General features: G+C 36.7%; 1 pseudogene; it reads right to left on the minus strand.

The window, feature by feature from the left end:
- Window positions 1-16,159: 16,159 nt before the first annotated feature.
- Window positions 16,160-19,127, minus strand: LOC138145393 (carboxypeptidase A4 pseudogene; annotated as a pseudogene).
- Between the last annotated feature and the right edge of the window lie 449 nt (window positions 19,128-19,576).

The raw sequence follows: 19,576 nt of genomic DNA on the forward strand, positions 1-19,576 counted from the left end.
AATCAATTGCATGGCAGGGAAAGAAAATGGTTCAATCACATGCATACTAGACTTAGGCTGCAGACTAAAGCCAAAAGCAGGAAGGGGATTCTGTTGAATTTTAAAGTCTGGTGCAAAGCCCTAGTTAGGTCCACTGAGTCCCTTGGAGCTACTCTCAAACATTATGGCAACTCTAACAACATGGGACCACTTCTTCTACAACATGGGTTCTAATGGTATGCTGGAATCAACTTGTATCAGCTTATGAGATCTGATTGTTAAATTTTCAGTGTGAGCATTTATACCTCAGAAACCAGAAAATTGAAAATGAGGGCTTGATTTATTGTTTTTTACTTGTGTTGACTTAATAAAGTGAGGGAGAAAATGTTAATAACTCCGGTTGAATTTTAATGTGTATTGTGTTGTGAGGTTATTTTTAAACATTTACTAGCACACTCCTGATTCAGATATACTTGTGACCCAAAAGTCCATATCCTTTGGAAAGCCTGAGATAGACGTGTCCCATCGTTCCCCAACTTATTGTCCCAAGTTTACAATCCAATAGACAATGGAGAATACAAAATATTATGTTACTTGATTAAAAACAAAAACACATAGGTTTTCAAAGACTTGTCAAATTTACAATATCATTTCTTATGGTGATGTAATTTTTTTTTAAATGCATTTGGATTCAAAGTCAGGTAACCTCTGTTCTTTATTGAACATGTGACTAGGCACAGATCACAAAGTCTCAGAGCCTTAGCTGCCTCATCTGGAAAATTGGGGTAATATTTAAATTATCTATGCTCTGGGAATTTTGTGAAGAATGTGCTTTGAAAACCTTAAAACACTATATAAATGTGAATAATTGCTATAATTACAATTATACTTATTTTGCCTTAGAAGTATCATGGGGCCATTTGTATCAGAATTATTATTTCATTTGTGTGGAAAATTCCCAGTGGTGAACTTCCCTTTACCAATGCATTATCAGTAACTCATCTATATCTTGTTGGCTTAGACAATTGTCTGGGGCAATTATATGTTGAATAATTGGCATCTGTTCCTACAATCAGCATGAGTCATAGGAAGAACTTGGACCTTGACCTTGCTAACTTCAAGGTTGCTTCTTGGGCCCCCATATAATACTGTTAAAGGATTTGCAACAGTTCTAATCACCAAGAGAGTTTGAAATATAAATGTAGACTCTGATATCAGTGTTTCTCTTTTATTTAGGCAGACAATCAGGAAAAAATAATCAGGAAAAAAATCATGGGACACATTTCAACACCCTCAAAAACCTTTTAGGTTTCATCCTGGAAATGTTCTCCGTGTCTTAGCAACCTGGTTTATGAGTACTAAGAAAACAGCTATGAATCAAGGTCAAGTCCAGGAGCAGCAAGAGAAGGGCAATGAATAATCAGAATAACCAAAGAGAAATGAAAAAATTAATAGGACAAATCAAAAACAGCACAGGGGCCTCTGCAGGGCAATTTTATCTTAAGAACAAAACAAAAACAAAGTAAAGCATCTCTAGAAATTAAGCAGTCCTTTTGATTATTCTTAATACTATAGTAACAATAGTAACAAGAAGAACTCTCCTTTGAATCTTTTCTTATATAGGAAAGAACACTGGACTTTTCTAGAATATCAAAATTGTTTTTTATACATTCAAATCAATATTTATAAGCTAGGTGGCACAGTGGATAGAATGCTGGGCCTGGAGTCAGGAAGACTTATCTTTCTGAGTTGTGTGACCCTGGGCAAATCACTTGACCCTGCCTTCTTCAGTTTCCTTATCTGTAAAATGAGCTGGAGAAGGAAATGGCAAACCTCTCCAGTGTCTTTGCAAAGAAAACCCCAAATGGGGTCACAAAGAGTTGGACATGACTGACAAATGAATCAACAACCATGATATATATATTTATATTTATATACACACACATACTATGTGCACACACATACACACTGTCTCCGTCAACAAGACAATTTGTGACAAAATAAAATACATAGGGTTAAAGAATCTTAGATTAAAGGTTTATCTTATCTTTGAGAAAAAAATTATTGTAGCTAAATTAAAAGTTATATTACTATCTAATGACAGAAATGCAATGTTTGACATGTTCTTTTCCTATGTGTAACAGGGCTATCACCCACATATAGTGTGGGATATTGTGTAAGGCCCACAGGGAGGCAATAATAGACATCCCTAGCCTCCTTTCCTCCAACCCTTTTCTAAGAGATAGTTTAATTCCCATTGAAAGGAGAAGCAGGGGGGTGGCCAAGTAGTACAGCAAGTAAGAGCACTGGCCCCAGAGTCAGGAGACCTGGGATCGAATCTGGGCTCAGATACTTAGCACCACACCCAAAAATAACTGGCCTTGTAACCTTGAGCAAGTTACTTAACCCCAATTGCTTAAAAAAAAAAAGGAGAAGCAGGATATTGGGGACAGAGGCTATTCCTCTGTTTTCCTCAGAGAGAAGGATCCTGGATTAAAATTATATCTATCTGTTCCCTTATTAGTATAGTGGATACATTTTTTAGATTTAAGCTAATTCCTCATTGCTATTTTAATGAAGAAAAAAGACCCTGGTTTTATCCAAGGCATGACTTCCCATCAGATACCACTTGTACAATGAAGACTTATGGAAATAGCAAAGAAACTGACTTATTCTAATAGGAAAACAGAAATCGGCGGGGGGGGGAAGTATACATTGGAAAATATATATATAAGGCAATACTGATTGAAGAAACTCTCCCATTGAAAGTAAAGTTACTCAGACTAACCAGGAGAGCCCTAGATCTCACTCAGTGGGGAAATTATCTGAAGTCTCAAGTGTAGAAAGCTGAGGAACAGGTACATAATGGAGATTGCAGTTCCTCTTGCTGGTTTCTTCCCAGAATCTTTCTCCCTTCAACAACCAAAATTGGGCAGCATTGTACATCACTCTCAAAGCTGAAATCTAAAAGGACCCAAAAAAATCAACAGACTAGAGACCAGATCTCTTTTTTTCCCTTGTTCTTGCCACACCAGTCCTACCCCTCATTCAGGTGCAGCATTGCTCTCCATGAATAAGGAGAGAGTTTCATATCAGTGGGTTTGGGGGATTTGGGATATATGCAAGCATCAGGCTGCAAAGCAATGAACTTAGAGACAAGAGACCTAGGCTCAATGCTCAGCCCAGTTATTTATTAGTTCTTTGGCACTGGACAGTCATTTCATCTAAATCTCAACTTCATCATCCAAAAATGGGAATAATACATTTTCATTCTTTATTTATCTTAAATAATTGAAAAGATAATATATGATAACATACATTAAAGAGCTTTGTAAACTGCTAAGGGTTATACAACTTATTATCATAACTTCATCTTAAATCACTAAGATACTTTGTAGTGGGAGAGACATGGAATTCCTGAGATTCCAGGGCTAAAGATTTCTCCTGAAGTCTTTTAGTCCATCACCTACCTCCAAGTAGTTCTGTAAAGTCCAAACTGAAATAGAATTGAGTTAGGTCAGTAATAGTGAGTGTGACCCAATGTCTTCCCATCAGCAGGGATGACTTATTTTTAAGGTCCTCTTGGCTAAGTTCTGGAAGTGGAGAAACCCTCAAACCATTTATCTGCTTCTGAAAACAATCCAAATATCTTTTAAAATGATCCATGGCCTGGACCAGGATCAGACTCCAAGAATTATTTCAGGGTAAACTGTAGGCACAATGTAACTCAATATTTTATACTAGTAAACCAAAAGTCAATTGAAAAATGCCTGAAAGTAATTGTGTGAATGGAAAAAAAAAGCAATAGACACAAGTATCATGGAGGAAGATTTCAGAAGACTTGGTAACTGAATGTGGAGATGGGCAGGAGAGCAAGGAAAAGAGAATAGTCAAGGATATTTCTTACCTGGATTGTGAACGTGGGAAACTGGAAATATGGTGTTGCCTTCAATGTAAAGAGAACAGTTAAGAGGAGGTTAGGTAAGCCTTCAGTAAATGATAATTAGGTCTGTTTTGGGCCTAGTGATTTTGATGCCTATGAGATGCACAAGTGAAGCAAATTGGAAACACAAGACTGGAGCTCAAAGAAAGAGATAAGAGATGGATATGTAGATTCTGGAGTCATTTGTGTTGAGATGATAGTTGAACCCAATGAAGCTGAAAAGATTGCCAAAAGAGCATGGACACATAAGAGAAGAGGGGCCCAAGACAGAGGTTTGGGATGTACCCATGGAGGGAATGAGATATTGGTTAATCCAAGAACAAGACACTTCATTTCTCAGTTCTAGGCTTTTTCTGTCTTTCCTCCATACATGGAATGCTGTCCTTCTTCCCCTCTGACTACCTTGGCTTCCTTTAAGTCCCAGCTAATATCTCACCTTCTAAAAGAACCCTTCCCCAACCCATATGAATTTTAGTGTCTTCCCTCTGTTAATTATTTCCTGTTTATCCTGTACGTAGATCAACTTGTATGTATTTGTTTGCATGTTGTCTCCCCTATTATACTGTAAGCTTCTTGAGAGCAGAGACTATCTTCTGCCATTTTTTTGTATGCCCAGAAATTAGCACAGTACCTGGCAGATAGGAAGCACTTATTAAACGTCAACTGATTGGGTGATGACGGTACAGGAAAAGATTGAGAAGAATCAATGAGACAGATATAAGGAAAAAGTTTTTTTGTTGTTGTTTTGGTGTGATATTTTTAATTGCATTGTTTCCTAGACACTAAAATTCATTTAAATCTGGCTGATATTTATATTGGGGTAAGGAAATTCATTTCAAATTCTATCATCTTTCTGGCTTCTAACACTGGAAACTTGCAAATTACCACACACACCCACCCCCAAGTTGAACTTAGAAAGACTGAAGGGGCAAGGTGAAACTGGTCTCATAGATCCTGCATTCCCAGCAGAGCCAAAATTGCTGTTCTATCTACATTAGGATCAAAAGTTGAACTCTTCTGTGTATACACATGTACTTATAAATTATATTTCAATATACCGATATGAGTATTCTTTCCAATGGAAAAAAAATGAAACTCACTCATGCTTTTTCTTATGTGATTCTTTCCAAAGTCCTACAAATACTACAGAGAGCATCCATTCAATGTATTTGAAACTTCAGCATTCCATGGTAATCAGTTTAGCACTCAGACTGTGCCTATCTGCCATCTCTTGTTCTTACTACTTGATTCATCTCCTTTTCTCTTACTACATTGTTTCAGCAGGCATACTCCCAGGTATTTTATGCTGTCCACAGTTATTTTAAATAGATTATCTCTTATTATTTCTTCTTTAAGGGTTTTGTGATCTATAGGAATGCTAATAATTTATGTGGATTTACCTTATGTCCTGCTACTTTGCTAAAATTATTCATTGTTTCAACTTTTTAGTTGTCTTTGGAATTTTACTGTGAATATCTTTTATACTACTTCTTACACATAAGGCTTCCTTGGTAAAAATGGCATAACCTATTAATGCCAACCATGTGCTCTCTCTCTCTCTCTCTCTCTCTCTCTCTCTCTCTCTCTCTCTCTCTGTCTGTGTGTGTGTGTGTGTCTCTCTCTCTCATTCTCTCTGTCTCTCCATGTCTCTGTCTCTGTCTGTCTCTCTCTGTCTCTCTGTCTCATCAATAGAATCACTAATAATTTTAACTTTGATCCTTTGGAGATTGTGGTGTCAATTCAAAGTTAATCTGTATCACCAGTAGGCAGCAAGATACAATGGATAGAGTCAGTCTTAAAGTGTAAAGAGTTGAGTTCAGATTCCCCCTCTGATACATAATGGCTGTGTGACCTTGGGGAGTTCACCTAATATCTCTCAGAGCTCTAGGGAACTCCCTAAGTTACAAAGAAGATGCTGATCACCAATAGTAAAAAGACTTTCCTCACCCAGCAGTTCTCTCTATCAATGAAAACACAGGTCCAGTCTCTATCCTTGTTAAAAACATGGAATTCTTCATGTTTAGGACAGCTTGGCAATATCAGAAGCACTGTTCATTTTTTAAATGTAATCTAATTCACTCTCTCTTTCTTATTCAATTCTTAGTTTATATGCAGTGATTGTTCACAATATATGTACTTATAGACTAACTAAATGAACTGTGAACCTAACTACATAGCCTGGGTAATACTCTTCATCCATTTTTTTTCCAGTATAGATCATCAAGTCAATTATTTTTGAGTGGTTATGGAACTTATTGAGGAGTCTTTATCTAGGTTTAATCTAAGTAGCACAATTATCATTCATAAACTAGTATATCTGAAAGACAACTATCAATGGGAAATTTCTCTTCTATTTGAAATCAATACCTTCATTACAAAGACAAACAGCATAGAAAAGCATAAATTGCTATATTTCATTTCATGTTGATAATCAGAACAAAGCTATTGCATCTAGCAAGGAATCCTGCATGATTTTAAAGTTTGCTTGAGAGTTATCTTAGTGAAGGAAAGCCTCTAAGAATGCATTTTGCTCTACTGAGTCAAATGATCTTTTAAATAATGATAAAAAAATAAAAAACAGCAGGATCTTGTATTCTCTGCATCTTTCATTTAATTATGTGACTGTAAAATTGTGGCCTGCTGTAGAAAATCCTTTGTGAAAGCCTGTCTATCACACTGATTACTTTTTGAAGGACTTGTTAAACTGGACCAATCCCCCTGGGGGAAAAATGGAATTATTCAAGAAAAGTTAATAAATTCCCCATGCCTTTTCTCTAGTAATTCTACTGCAGGATTTATACCCAAAGGTGACAAGTGACAGAAAGAAAGATCTCATTTGCACCAAAATATTCATAATCACACTATTTATAAGAGCAAAGACTTGTACACAAATTCCTTGCTCAGTGATTAAAGAATAGCTGAACAAATGTGTGAATGTATAATGGGGAATAGTCAATAATCCCAGGCATTATGAGTCTGCACAGAGTGCGTCAGTGTGCTCAACTGAGGAAATTAGGTATGCGAAAGCTGCTGGGGAGCCTACTTCAGGGAGAATTTTGATGATGTGTAATGAAAGTGGCTGGGAGAGACTTTTGAGCATACAAAGACATTCTGTGATGGGTTCAAATGGATTTACTTAGGAACTAGGAAGCTCTTTGATGGCCTGTAAAGGCAATCCTCTGTCCCTCTGCCTTGGTAGGATCTCTTTTTCTTGGTATGACATCAGGTATAAGATGTTGCTTTTAGGGGAGAGGTCTTGGCTCTTCTCCTCTGAGGCTGATAAGGCCTCATGAAAATAGGCCTAAGTCTTTTGCCTTGGAATTTGTTCTTTTGATTTGGAGGTTCTGTTCTTCAGAAGTTCAAAAGGGAAGAAGAGTGATCTTGGATATCCAGTCCATCAATATCTGAGGAGAGTTCTCTTCTGGTGATTATACCACATTTTGATTTGAATTTGGTGAGATTAGTGTTATGAATAAACTGTCATAAGTCTGAGTCCAAGAGAACAAGGTGTTACAGAGAGGAATTGGCCTTCAAGGCGGTAGGGGGAAATGTTTGTACTCCTATCGCCACTATGTCTTCAAAGCAAATATATCTTTGTTTTATGCTGTGTTTAAATGGAATGGGAGCACTAGTCACTGAAGGGAACATATATGGTGTATGGAGCTCAAGTGAACAACATTAGAGAAAGATGACCCTAGTAGTCCGAGGGGGAATGCAGCAACTTGACTCTGGCTTAGTGATACAGAGAGTAATCATTACAAATTTACTAAGTATTATTATGCCATAACAAAGGATGAAAATTAAGAATTCAGAAAAATACAAAGCAAAGTAAGTAGAATCAAATTAACAATATCAAAATTAGTACAACAATTAAAGTCAGCAAAACTTAGATCAAACGTAATGGACAATATTGGATCCAGATTGCTAAAATCAAAAAATCCATCCTTCCTTTCTTCAACATATAAACTGCACCACCAGTCACAATTACTATATTCAATTATCAGTTGTTTTTTTTGGAAAAATACTAGGGAACCACAGGCTCATAGATCTAGAGAAGCAAAGGACCTCAAAAGTCATTTGTTCCAATATCTTCATTTTACAGATGAGGAAACCAAGGCCCAGGAAAGTTAAGTGACTCCCCAAAAGTTGCCCAGGCAGTAAGTGGCTGAACAGCAATTCATATTTAGCTTGGCCCAACTATACTGCCCACCTTCATCTTTTTTAAAGTCATATCCCTATGCTCATGTAACAGAATGTGGACTGAGATGATAGTATCTACTCTTTGTGGTTTCATCGTCATCAATGAGAAAATTGATGGTTATAGTTCCTAGAAGATCTCTTCCATTTTTTATATTTGTTGTCCTTTAATTTGTTTTATTTTTAAATACTCGTGATGATCCATGTGAGTTCACAGAATCATAGAAAAGGTAGAAGGAATATTTTAAGTCATCTAGTTGGTGCCGTGCCAAGTTTTTTCCTCAGACTCACTTTCCCCTCCTGCTGCACGTCTGTTTTGACAAATGATACTACTCATAGTCTTTCATCATCCTCCCCTGAAAGAATTTGCAAATGAGTTTATATTCTTAACCAGTGTTGCCTTTGGCTGCCACATTTCTTTGCTGAGTAGGAAGATCAATTGGGTGCTGGATGAAGTAATTCAGAGTTCTTTCACTCTTTTCATTGTAGAAACTGATTTTCATTAACATAACTCAGAGTTAATGCATTTTATTTTATCCATGTCCTATTTTTCATTATCAACAGCTTGTTGAAATAGGTCAGTTCAGAACAGGTATAATTATATAGGCTGTCTTCTAATCTTTGCCATTTGTGTTGATTTTGATCTTTGTTCTAAATAGCTGAAGATCTGACTTCACACAGACAATTGATTTTGATACGTATCCCACATCTGGAAACAGTCATTCTCTGTTTGTTAACATGTAATCAATTTCATTTTCTTTTGGTGCATTATCATTGTGGTAATTGCTAAGCCCAGTCACTTCCAATTCTCTATTTGAAAGAAATGTTCCTGATATGTTGGTGAGGTTTCTGAGCAGTCAACAGACTTCTGACTACTTTCTTTTTGTTTTCCAAGGCATATTTTCCAACATGCTTTTCCCCCATTATTCCCCTGTGCCCACCTTTGAAATGAAGTCACTGGGAATTCATTAATAGGTTGACATGGTTCAAATCTTGTCCAGCCTTCACAGAAGTTGTGATGATCTTAATAATGGTCTTTTTTATTATAATCATCATAAGAACCATAATAGGAGATGAGCAAGTGTCCCCAAGAAATGATGGTTTGTGTTACCTTTAGGTGCACAATGAAATCAACTCTGCTACTCATTCATTTGCTTCTCCAAGGAGAACCTATGAACCACCCTGTCATTTAGCTGAAACTTCTCTGGCTCTGTTCTAATTTAAATTGAGAACATTCATATTTAGATGAAGAAATATTTCATTTCTTCCACTAGGATGGGAACTTACTGTTAGCTAGACAAAAATCTCACATATAGTGTAGAGAATCAACAATTTAATTGTTTCAAAACAATCTTAAAGCCATATGGTTCTTAGCATCCTTTGCCAAAGGTTTATTGGCAGCTTTTATTTCTTACACCATATGTTCCTTCCTTGTAAAAAAAAATTATAAGATAAACAAAACAAGAAAAGAGTGTCAGACAGTATGTGCCACGTCCTAACCTTCTCTTTGGAAAGGAGGGAAGTGAGCTTCATCATTCATATAATAGTACATATAATCCCTCTTCTTGTTTTGTTTTATATAAGTTGATCCAGGTTTTCTCATGTTTTTTTTTCTAAATTCCTCATATTCTTGATTTCTTATACAATAATTTTAATTATGTTATATATTCAACTTAATTATGTTATATATTCATTTCCCAATTGATTGACACCTACTTTGTTTCCAGATTTTTTATACACTTAATCCTATTAAAGTCCTAGTATGAATATTTGGTGGTATACTGGGTCTTTCATTCTGTCTTTGGCCCCCTTATGCCTATATACCTTATGCAGCAATACAGTACTATCATATTGTTAGGTCAAAGATTGCTGCTCAGTATACATGGGGTATTTCTTCCTGGTTTTTTAACCTCCTCAGGGCTATTGTTATTCTAAACATTTGTTTTATTCACTGCACAATCCTGCCTCTCTTTTTAATTTCATGTGTTCAAAAACTCTCATTAATTTATATGAAATTTAAACTTTCATGCAAGGTTACAATTGATCTCTTAGTTGTTAGATCTAATAACCTCTTCTCAGTCAACATCCTTCTTGACCTCTTTGCAGCATTTGACACTAGGAACCATGCCATCCTTCCAGATATTCTCTCCTTCTGACTAGATAACAGTGAGTTTTGGCCCATAACTGCCACCTCATGAGAAGATCCAGTCATTCTGTTTCACCTCCGCACTAGTGGACTTGCCCCAGGTACCTTGCTATACCTCCCACCAATTTTCCAGCTACTCTTTATGTTTTGTATTCCCCTATTAGAATGTAAGTTACTTGAGAGTAGGGATTGTGTGTTGGTTTTGTATCTCTTCATTACAGTGCTTGGCACAAAGTAAGTACTTAATGTTCTATCCATCTACCTATCTATCTATCTATCTATCTATCTATCTATCTATCTATCTATCTATCTATCTATCTGCTGGTTTTGTAATATTTCTCTTTCCTTGTTCTCCTGCCTATTCAGCCAGTCCCCTTCAGTTTTATTCATTAGATCATTTTCCAATCTTGCCAATATATTAGTGTATACTACAGGATATTATACTGAGTCGCCTTCTATTTTCTATACATTCTTTCTCATGTGTATCTTACCAGATCCCATGGGTTCAACTATCATCTCTATAAGGATGAATACCAAACCTATGTATCTATCCCTACCCTCTCCTGACCTCCATTCCCACATCATCAACTACTTATTAGACATTTCCAACTTGGATGCTCCAAAGGAATCTAAAATTTGACAAGTCCAAAATAGAACTGCTTACTTAAAAAAAACTCCTTTCTTCCCTACATCCCTATTTATTACAGCATAGAGGACACCATAATCCTTCTAGTTAATCAAGTCTCCAATTTTATGGTCATTTTCAACTCTTGACCCTTTCCCATCCCGAATATCCAAACAGTTGTTTAAGTCTTATTGATTCTATCACTGCAACATTTCTTAAATCCACCTCCTTTTTCTTATTGCCATGGATTTGTTGCTGCTGTTGTTGTTGGATCATGTTTAACTCTTTGTGACCCTATGGGGGAGGGCAAAGATACTGGAGTGGTTTGCCATTTCCTTCTCCAGATCATTTTTGCAGGTGAGAAACTAAGACAAATAGGGTTAAGTGAGGTACCCAGGGTCACACAGATAGTAAATGTCTGAGACCAGATTTGAAGTCATAAAGATGAGTCTTCCTGATTCCAAGACCAGTCAGTACTCCAACCACTATAGCACCAAGCTATACATAGCTACCACTCTAATCCAGAGCTTCACCTAGACTACTGGAAAATTGTACCCCCCCCCAATTGTCAAAGAATTGTCCCCCATGCTATAAATATGAAAAAGTATCTCCAGTCCTCTGTTTTTTAAATTATTCAACTCCATATATTTAGACTGAATATCCATTTGGTGTTTATTGTGGTATATGGTAAGAATGGTGGTCTAAATCTATTTCTTGCTGGCAAAAACTTGTGGTAGTAGTGGCTGCTAATTTATTCTGTTTTCCCAACAAGTCTTGCCATATAAGGAGTCCTGCCACAGTGACTTTATGTTCTTCAATTTGTTGAACACTAGGTTAGCACCTTTAATTGCTTCCAATTCTTGTTTGTGTAGTTAATTCCAATGATTTTCTTTAAATTTATTTTTAGAGTACTAAATTGTTTTGACAACGATTACTTTATAATATAGTTCAATATCTGCTAATGCTATCCCTTTTTGCACCACCCTTATACCATCACTGCCAAAGTAGAAGGGGAATAACCTGAACTGAGAGTCATTTTTCTCTGTTTTATATTGTAGTATGCATCCTGACAAGAATGATTCTGTCTGTAATAAATGAAATTGGTTTTCAAAGAATAGATTTAACCTAAAGCCAGAAACCTACTTGAAGATTTTTCAGCAGTCTGAACTGGCTTAATCTTCAAGAACCTAGAGCAAGGGAATATATGTCCTCTTGTGACAGACAGGATGTTATAGACATTGCCCAAGAGAAAGACATTTTTTTTCATCAACCATTGTCTGGACAACTATAATCTTATGTAAAGATATTATGAGCCAGATTTTTTATAATTATCTCTATTGACTATTGGAAACTGCTCCTCAAAGTTAGAAGTGATATCAGATAAATGGGGCAAGATATTTATTGATCCCTAGAATTCTTCCCTCTGCCACTGGGTATCTCATGTAAGACTTGAGCCTCTCCTTGCATGAATAAATGTACCATAATAAAGACCTATTGTTTTAGGTCTTGTTGGCTTGTAGTCCTTTAGGAAAGCGTCCCAGGTCCTTAGAAAACTGGAACTGAGCATCACTTTAACACCCTGATAAGGCAATGGGGTAGAATTTTGGTGGGGACAGAAGACTTTGTAGACCATAGACTCATAAATTTAGAGTGACAATATACCTTAAAGATAATTGAGTTTAATCACCTCATTTTTCATGTGGGGAAGAGACTTAAGAAATGAATGACTTGTTCAAGATCACATAGGAAATAAGTAACTGGAATCAGAATACGAATCTATATTATCTGTTGTCAAATGCAGCATTTTTCTCAATATACTGCTCTCTTTTCCAGATGTTTCTTGGGAAAACTTTAATCTAGAATGGCATCCTTCTTGTCATCTAACACATAGCTTGTCCTCTAGATGACTTTGAAAACACAGATTAACTTCAATGATTGCCTTAACAATTTTGTAAAATAAGAGAAAAATAAAATCAGAATGTAATATCTATCCAGAAGTTATATAAGAAATTAAAAATAAACAATTTGGAAATTACCTATCAATTTCACCATTGTAATATTGTATGTGTTTTTAATTCCAAAAGATTCAAAGATGTTTAAAACTATTACAGAAATTTCTATTCCACAATTTAAATACTTGCTTTTCCATAAAATGTTACACTGTAATAAATTTTATCATTTTTATGGTACATTATGTCAATATCCAATATGCTTAACACACTGGTAGTAACACTGTTTTCCTGCTTGTTCCCTGTTCAGTCTTTAAAACTCTATTTTTATGGAGCAGCTGGGTGGCACAGTGAGTGGAGCACTCCCTGGAGTCAGGAGGACCTGGGTTCAGATCCAGCCTCGGACACTTAACACAGGGAATGGCTGTGTGACCTTTGCTTGGCCCTGGTTGCCCTCCAAAAAGCAAAAAATAAACAAAAAAAACCCTCTATTTTTACCAATGCTGCTCAGAGTTCAATAGCATATGTATGAATTCTAACTGCTTGATCAGTTTTTAAATAAAAAGGCAAAACTAAAAGGTATCCTCTTTTTTTATCCATCTAGAATGAAGTTATCAGTTAGACATCTAGTATGGAAATAAGTCTTGTGTCTAGTGGAAATATTTCAGCACCATGGTATAGAAGCCTTTGGTAGCATGTGCTATGCAAACACTCTTTTTCATAGCATTGGGAATTCCCAAGCCCTTGGTAGCTAACTTGGGAGTTGAGTTTATATCATTCATTCAACAGGCATTTATTTATTGCCTAAGCTTATGTTAGGCACTGTGCAGAGCGCTTGAAATACAAAGCCAAAAACTAAGCAGTCCCTGGACCCAAAGTAGTCTTCCAGTGTGGGAAATAACAAGAACAATATAATTAAATGTAAAATATATTAAAAATAAATACATAGAAAATAATGAGGGGAAAACACTACCATCTAAAGTTGGGAAGGGACCAAGAAGGCCTCACAGATAAGATAGCATTTGAGTGGAGCTTTGAAGGAATCTAGAGATTCTAAGAGATGAAAGAAAAGAATGGGTGTATCCCAGGCAGGGAAGACACCATGAGCAAAGGTACAACAATGAAAGAGGAAATATAATATGCAATAATGTATAAATGTGATTAATATGTAATCAGACAAAAAGGTAACCTGAAACAAGAAATAAGAGCAAGAAATTAAATTGACACATTAGCAATAACACAGAGCAGCTAGGTAGCACAGTAAAGTGCCAGGCCTGGAGTCAGGAAGGCTCATCTTCCTGAGTTCAAATCAGACCTCAGACATGCACTAGCTGTGTGACCCTGGATAAGTCACTTAACCCTGTTTGCCTCAGCTTCCTCATCTGCGAAATGAGCTGGAGAGGGAAATGGCAAAGCACTACAGTACCTTTGCCACAATGGAGTCATGAAGAATCAGACATGACTAAAAATGACCAAACAAGAAGCAATAACACAATTTTCAGAGAGGTTCAAAGAATATAGTCCATTCCACAGTCAATTTTTTGACAGTGAGCAGAAACCAGGAATTAGAGGTTTGGGGCTTTTTTGTTTTAATTTTGGTAATGGTGGTAGGTGAAAGGAATTTTAGGTTCTGTTTCAATAAATCAGTTTGGGGATAAATTCAGTATTCAGTAACATTTTACATATGGAAGGGGTTTTGAATATTAATCAGTTCACCCCAATCTAAAGAATTAAAAGTTAAGCATGGAAGAAATCTTAAAAGTCATGTATTCCAACATCTTCCATATGAGGAAACTGAGGTTCAGAGAAATGAAGTGACCTTCTGAAATTACACAATAAATTGGAGGCTAAACTAGAAATCAAACATAGATTTTCTGATTCTAAATTGTGTTTTTGCTTTGCTTTAAAGTTTTCTTTAAATCATTAAAATAACTTCGATTGAGGCAAATAAGCATACCATTTACTTAATGACAAATGAAAATTTCTCTCTAAACTTATGAAGATGACATTTCAAATTAATAGTTCTCACATCAAAACTCCCCTCCAACCCACTAGACCTCACAGAAAACTTTGTAACTAAATATTCATTTTTTTTCCTTTCAAATTGTGGGAGAAACCTAAGCCTTCTAACTACTGATTCCACTCTTATGACCTACTGCATAGATTTACACTGGCAACCTCTTAAAGGTCTCAAAAGCTGAAATGATTTACTTCAAAGCTTAATTTTTCTCCATGAATTCTCCCATTTGATTAACTCTTTTTACTGTATCATCTTATAAGCACTCTAATAGAAATGAAAAAAAAAAATACTCCATTCATACACAAAGTGATTCAGGCTAAGGAATTTATTTTTGAAAGGAAATAAATAAAACTAATTCTTCAATTTCCTGGATGTTATAAGTACATTTTCATGTAAGGCTGTATCCCTTTGTGTCCCATCTCTGGTCCCTATGGGGATGTGTATCTATGATTAGGGTAATCTGTAGAAAATGAGGGAAGTACTTTCTTGGAGCAAGAGGGAATGATCAAATCAGGCCCCTTCCAGCTCTAAATCTGTGATTCTATGACTCATCAGAGAAGCTGTTCATCTTTTATTCTATAAAAAAAAAATGCAGCAACACACTTTCTCTCTTACTCTTCAGGACTCTCTCTCTCTTTTCCTTTGTGCCTTCTTTCTTAGTGTAGCAGGGAGATGTTGGTGACAATGTAAGGCAGAGATAGCGACTCACTTACATGTGATATAACAGAATCTAAGAATGTACTTTCCCAGGTCAACAGATTGCAGGAGTGAGAATATTTGGGTATGTCCTCCAAAAGCCCATGGTAGAGGCATAGTGTACATAACTTATTGTTGTTCAGTTATGTCCAACTCTTCATGATACCATTTGGAGTTTTCTTTTTTTTTTTTTTAAAGCAATCGGGGTTAAGTAACTTGCTCAAGGTTACAAGGCCAGTTATCTCTGGGTGTGGTGCTAAGTGTCTGAGCCCGTATTTGATCCCCAGGTCATCCCGACACTGGAGCCAGTGCCACCTGACTCGCTGAGCCACCTGGCTGCCCCCATTTGGAGTTTTCTTGACAAAGATAATGGAATGGTTTGCCATTTCCTTCTCCATCTCATTTTACAGATGAGAAAACTGAGGAAAACAAGGCTAAATGATTTGCCCAAGATCACACAGCTCATAAGAGTCTGAGGCTGGATTTGAATTCAGAAAGATGAGTCTTCCAATCTCAAGGCCCAGTACTCTATCCACTGTGCCATCTAGCTGCCTGTGAGTGTGTATAGCAGGCTTCAAGGCATATTCTTCTATTCTATAGTGTCTTAGGGGTTTGTCTCATACAGATGGTCTTAAACATAATTCATGATCACTCTTAGGGCCAGTCAGATCTCTTGGGCAGTAGAGAGGATCTGTTTAGCTGAAAGAAGGAAGCCATAGTATCCAGTGTCTTACAGCTCAAAAGTGAAGGCATATTTAATTCCATTTTCATAAGCCCAGTTTGCAGAGCTGCCACTGGTCTGTTACAGAGTTGAGTAGATAGCTCCCACTTTGTATGCAGTGCCAAACAAAAAGAACAGGGTTTTTGCTGCATATTTTGCAATCCTGTCCAATTCAGAGTCGGGGTCCAGAAGGATAAATCAATGAATGTCAATGAAACTTTTGAAATTCCCATTACTTTTGACAAAATCCACCACAGATTTCATTTCTACTTCTGAATGGGACCCAAGTCTGTGGTACACTTCAGAGCAGGGGCTATTACTGACTCCCTCTTCTGAAAAGCCTGAATTCCAATTCTTATTTGGGTCAACTCCTACACAATGATTTCCAGGAATATGGAATCGGATCTTCTTCTTTCCAAAGTAGTCTTTGCTGTGAGAAGACAGATCCATCATGATTGGCCACAAGCATCAGTAAGATATCCATTTTATTCAAAATGGAGGTGATGGTTGGCTTATCCCTGTAGTGAGATACAATCTTCCTAGCTACCCATATTTCATAGCCTGATCCATTCACAGGAGTAGATTAGAATATTCAGCTGAATGTCAGGTCTCTTGCCTTTCCCAGTGCTGAATTTCAGTACATACCGTGGTCAGTTTTCAAAAGGAGAACCAATCTCCAGTCAGCATGTCTACTTGTCTCAAAAGGTTAGTTCATGTACAGTATTCATGATCCTCAAACTCCTGGGCAAGAAAGCAGATATTTTAATTTCCTGGGGAGCATGATTGTAGAATCTAGCCTCTAAGCTGGAGAAGGGAGATTTCTAGGAGAGAAGAATCCTGTGGAATATCAAAAGATTGCCTTAATGGCAGCCATAAGTTGAGTTCACTTCCAATGAGGAGGTAATGGGCAATTGCAATGCTTTAACTATGTTCCTTATCTGTTTATAGGCTCGTTTGAGTCCCTTGCACCTTTTGAATTTTCTATGATATTGTCTCATATACTATATGAATTTGGTAACTTGAGAGCTTATATATAAACTAATAACCCTTTTGCCCACTTTTTGTTTTAGGCCATGTCTTACTTTCTTGTCCTTGATGAACTTCTCCCCTATCTCGCCCTGACCCTCCAGTCAATGGGTGTTTTGTAGAAAACAAAGACATACAATCTATAAAAGCCATAATTAGCCCCCACCCCTACCCTTCTAGGATGGACAAAAGATGGAACTGGAAATCACACTCTGATTGAAAAATTATAGGCTTGCAGACATAGGACAAAATATCTACAGGAAGAAAACAAGAATGGATTAGCATCAGACAATTTTTCCCCATCCCCATAGTGTTTATTAAAACCATCAACAATGAAGTTCTGGCACTAGTGATCTGTTTTGGCTGTTTGTCTCTACTCACTTAAGACAAATAAATTTCTTAGAAAGTGTCCTTGCAATTGCATCTTTAAAAATATTATGTGTCAGTATATGGATTGGATTAATACAGTTCATGAGGCCTCTGCATATTAGATTATAAGTTCCTTGAGAGCAGAGACTTATCTCACAATATCCAGTGAATAGAATAGTGTCTGGCATATAGTCAGCATTTAATAAATAGTTGTTGATTAATTGATTGGGGAGCAAAAAGTAAGTATTATAATAGCTAAAATTTATTTAGCACTTACTATGTGTCAGACACTATACTAAGTACTTTACAATTATTATCTCCGTTGATTCTCATAATAACCCTGGGATGTAAATGCTATTATTATCCCCATTTTATAAATGAAGAATCTGAGGCAAATAGAGGTTTAAGCAATTTTCCTAGGTTCACACAGCTAGTAAGTGTCTGAGTTTAAATCTAAAGTTAAGTCTTTCTGACTCCAGGCCCAAAACTCTATCCACTGTGTCAGCTAAGCTGATGACTTCTGTAAGATTATATTGATCTTCAGTGGCAAGTGGTAACAAGAAGGAAACATTAGTAGCATTGTTTCACTAGAGATGTCCTTGATGGAAGTCCCTCACTCCATGTATTCTTTACTTTTGTTTTTTCCTTGGTTACTTCTCATAACCATTACTGTGAAATATTCTTATGTATGGTCCTATTAAACAGGAAAGTCAATACCCCAAATTATACTTTTAACCATTAATTCAAAATTAGAGCATAAGATCATACTAGACCATGGAGTTTGGGGTGGGGCAGAGAATGGTTGCTGTTATTCTCAAAGATTGTTCACTCTCAAAAAGTTACTTCCCCCATTACAGGTAATAATACTTCCTCATGTTGCAAATTATTTAATAGCACAAAGTACATCTTTTGTATGGTTTTACCACAGAGTATGAGGAGGGGCCACTGAACAATGGAAGCAACAGTGCTACCAAAAATGGTAAGGAGGCTATCAGCCTCTATCCAATTCTGAGAGTTAACTAGGTGGTATATTGATAGAGTCAAGAAGACCTAAGTTTAAATCCTACATCAAAAATTTACTAGATGTGTAACTTTGGGTAAGCTCCTTAACCTTTCTCAATCTCTCTATTTAATGGGATACAGGAGAACTAGCCCCTCTGATGTAATGATGTGCTGAGCCCTTTTCAGGGTCATTCATCAACCTTTGGTGTCCACCTAGCACTCAACTGTGGCTAGCTCAGTCAACTGACTCAAATCTATCAGTGAGTTATGGAGGTGTCTACTCCAAGTATGTGGAAACTTCCCCCAGTGGAATGGGCAGATGAAAACAGTTTACTCCAGGAACCACGAAGACATTTGAAGCAGGCACTATGTAGTGCTTAGAGCTTGGTAAAACATCAAAGATATCAAGGTCATTCACTGCATCCTTGGATGGATTGGAGCTATCACCAATCATCTTGACTTTTGTCTTGCTACTGGACTTTGATGACTCTGGAAAGACAGAGTAAGGCTGACAATCTGTGCAACTCTGCTTCACTTAAATATAATACATGCATGAATAAGACATCACCCCATGATGTCATTTGTCCTCTTCAAAAAATGAAGGACAAACAATAACAAAAAGTGGGCAACAATAGCACCTATCTCACAGGTTTGTTGAGAAGACCAAATGAGGCAGGGCATGCAAAGAAATTTGCCAACCATAAAGCATTATATAAATGTTAGTTATTATTCTTATTATCTGAGGCTATCAGGTCAAGGCCAGATAAAGGTAAGAAGAGATTAGACTTCTGAGAAAGTGTTGCCCTAAACAATACTATGTGCTCTGACCAAAACCTGGAGAAGGGCAAGAAAGTCAGCTGAAATTCTGTGATTTCCGTGATGTTGGGAAAGTGACACAGCTTC

The sequence above is a fragment of the Petaurus breviceps genome, unplaced genomic scaffold (genome assembly GCF_028583685.1).
Source record: "Petaurus breviceps papuanus isolate PSGF00001 unplaced genomic scaffold, PetGlider_PUasm1.0 90734, whole genome shotgun sequence".
Taxonomy (NCBI): Eukaryota; Metazoa; Chordata; class Mammalia; order Diprotodontia; family Petauridae; genus Petaurus; species Petaurus breviceps.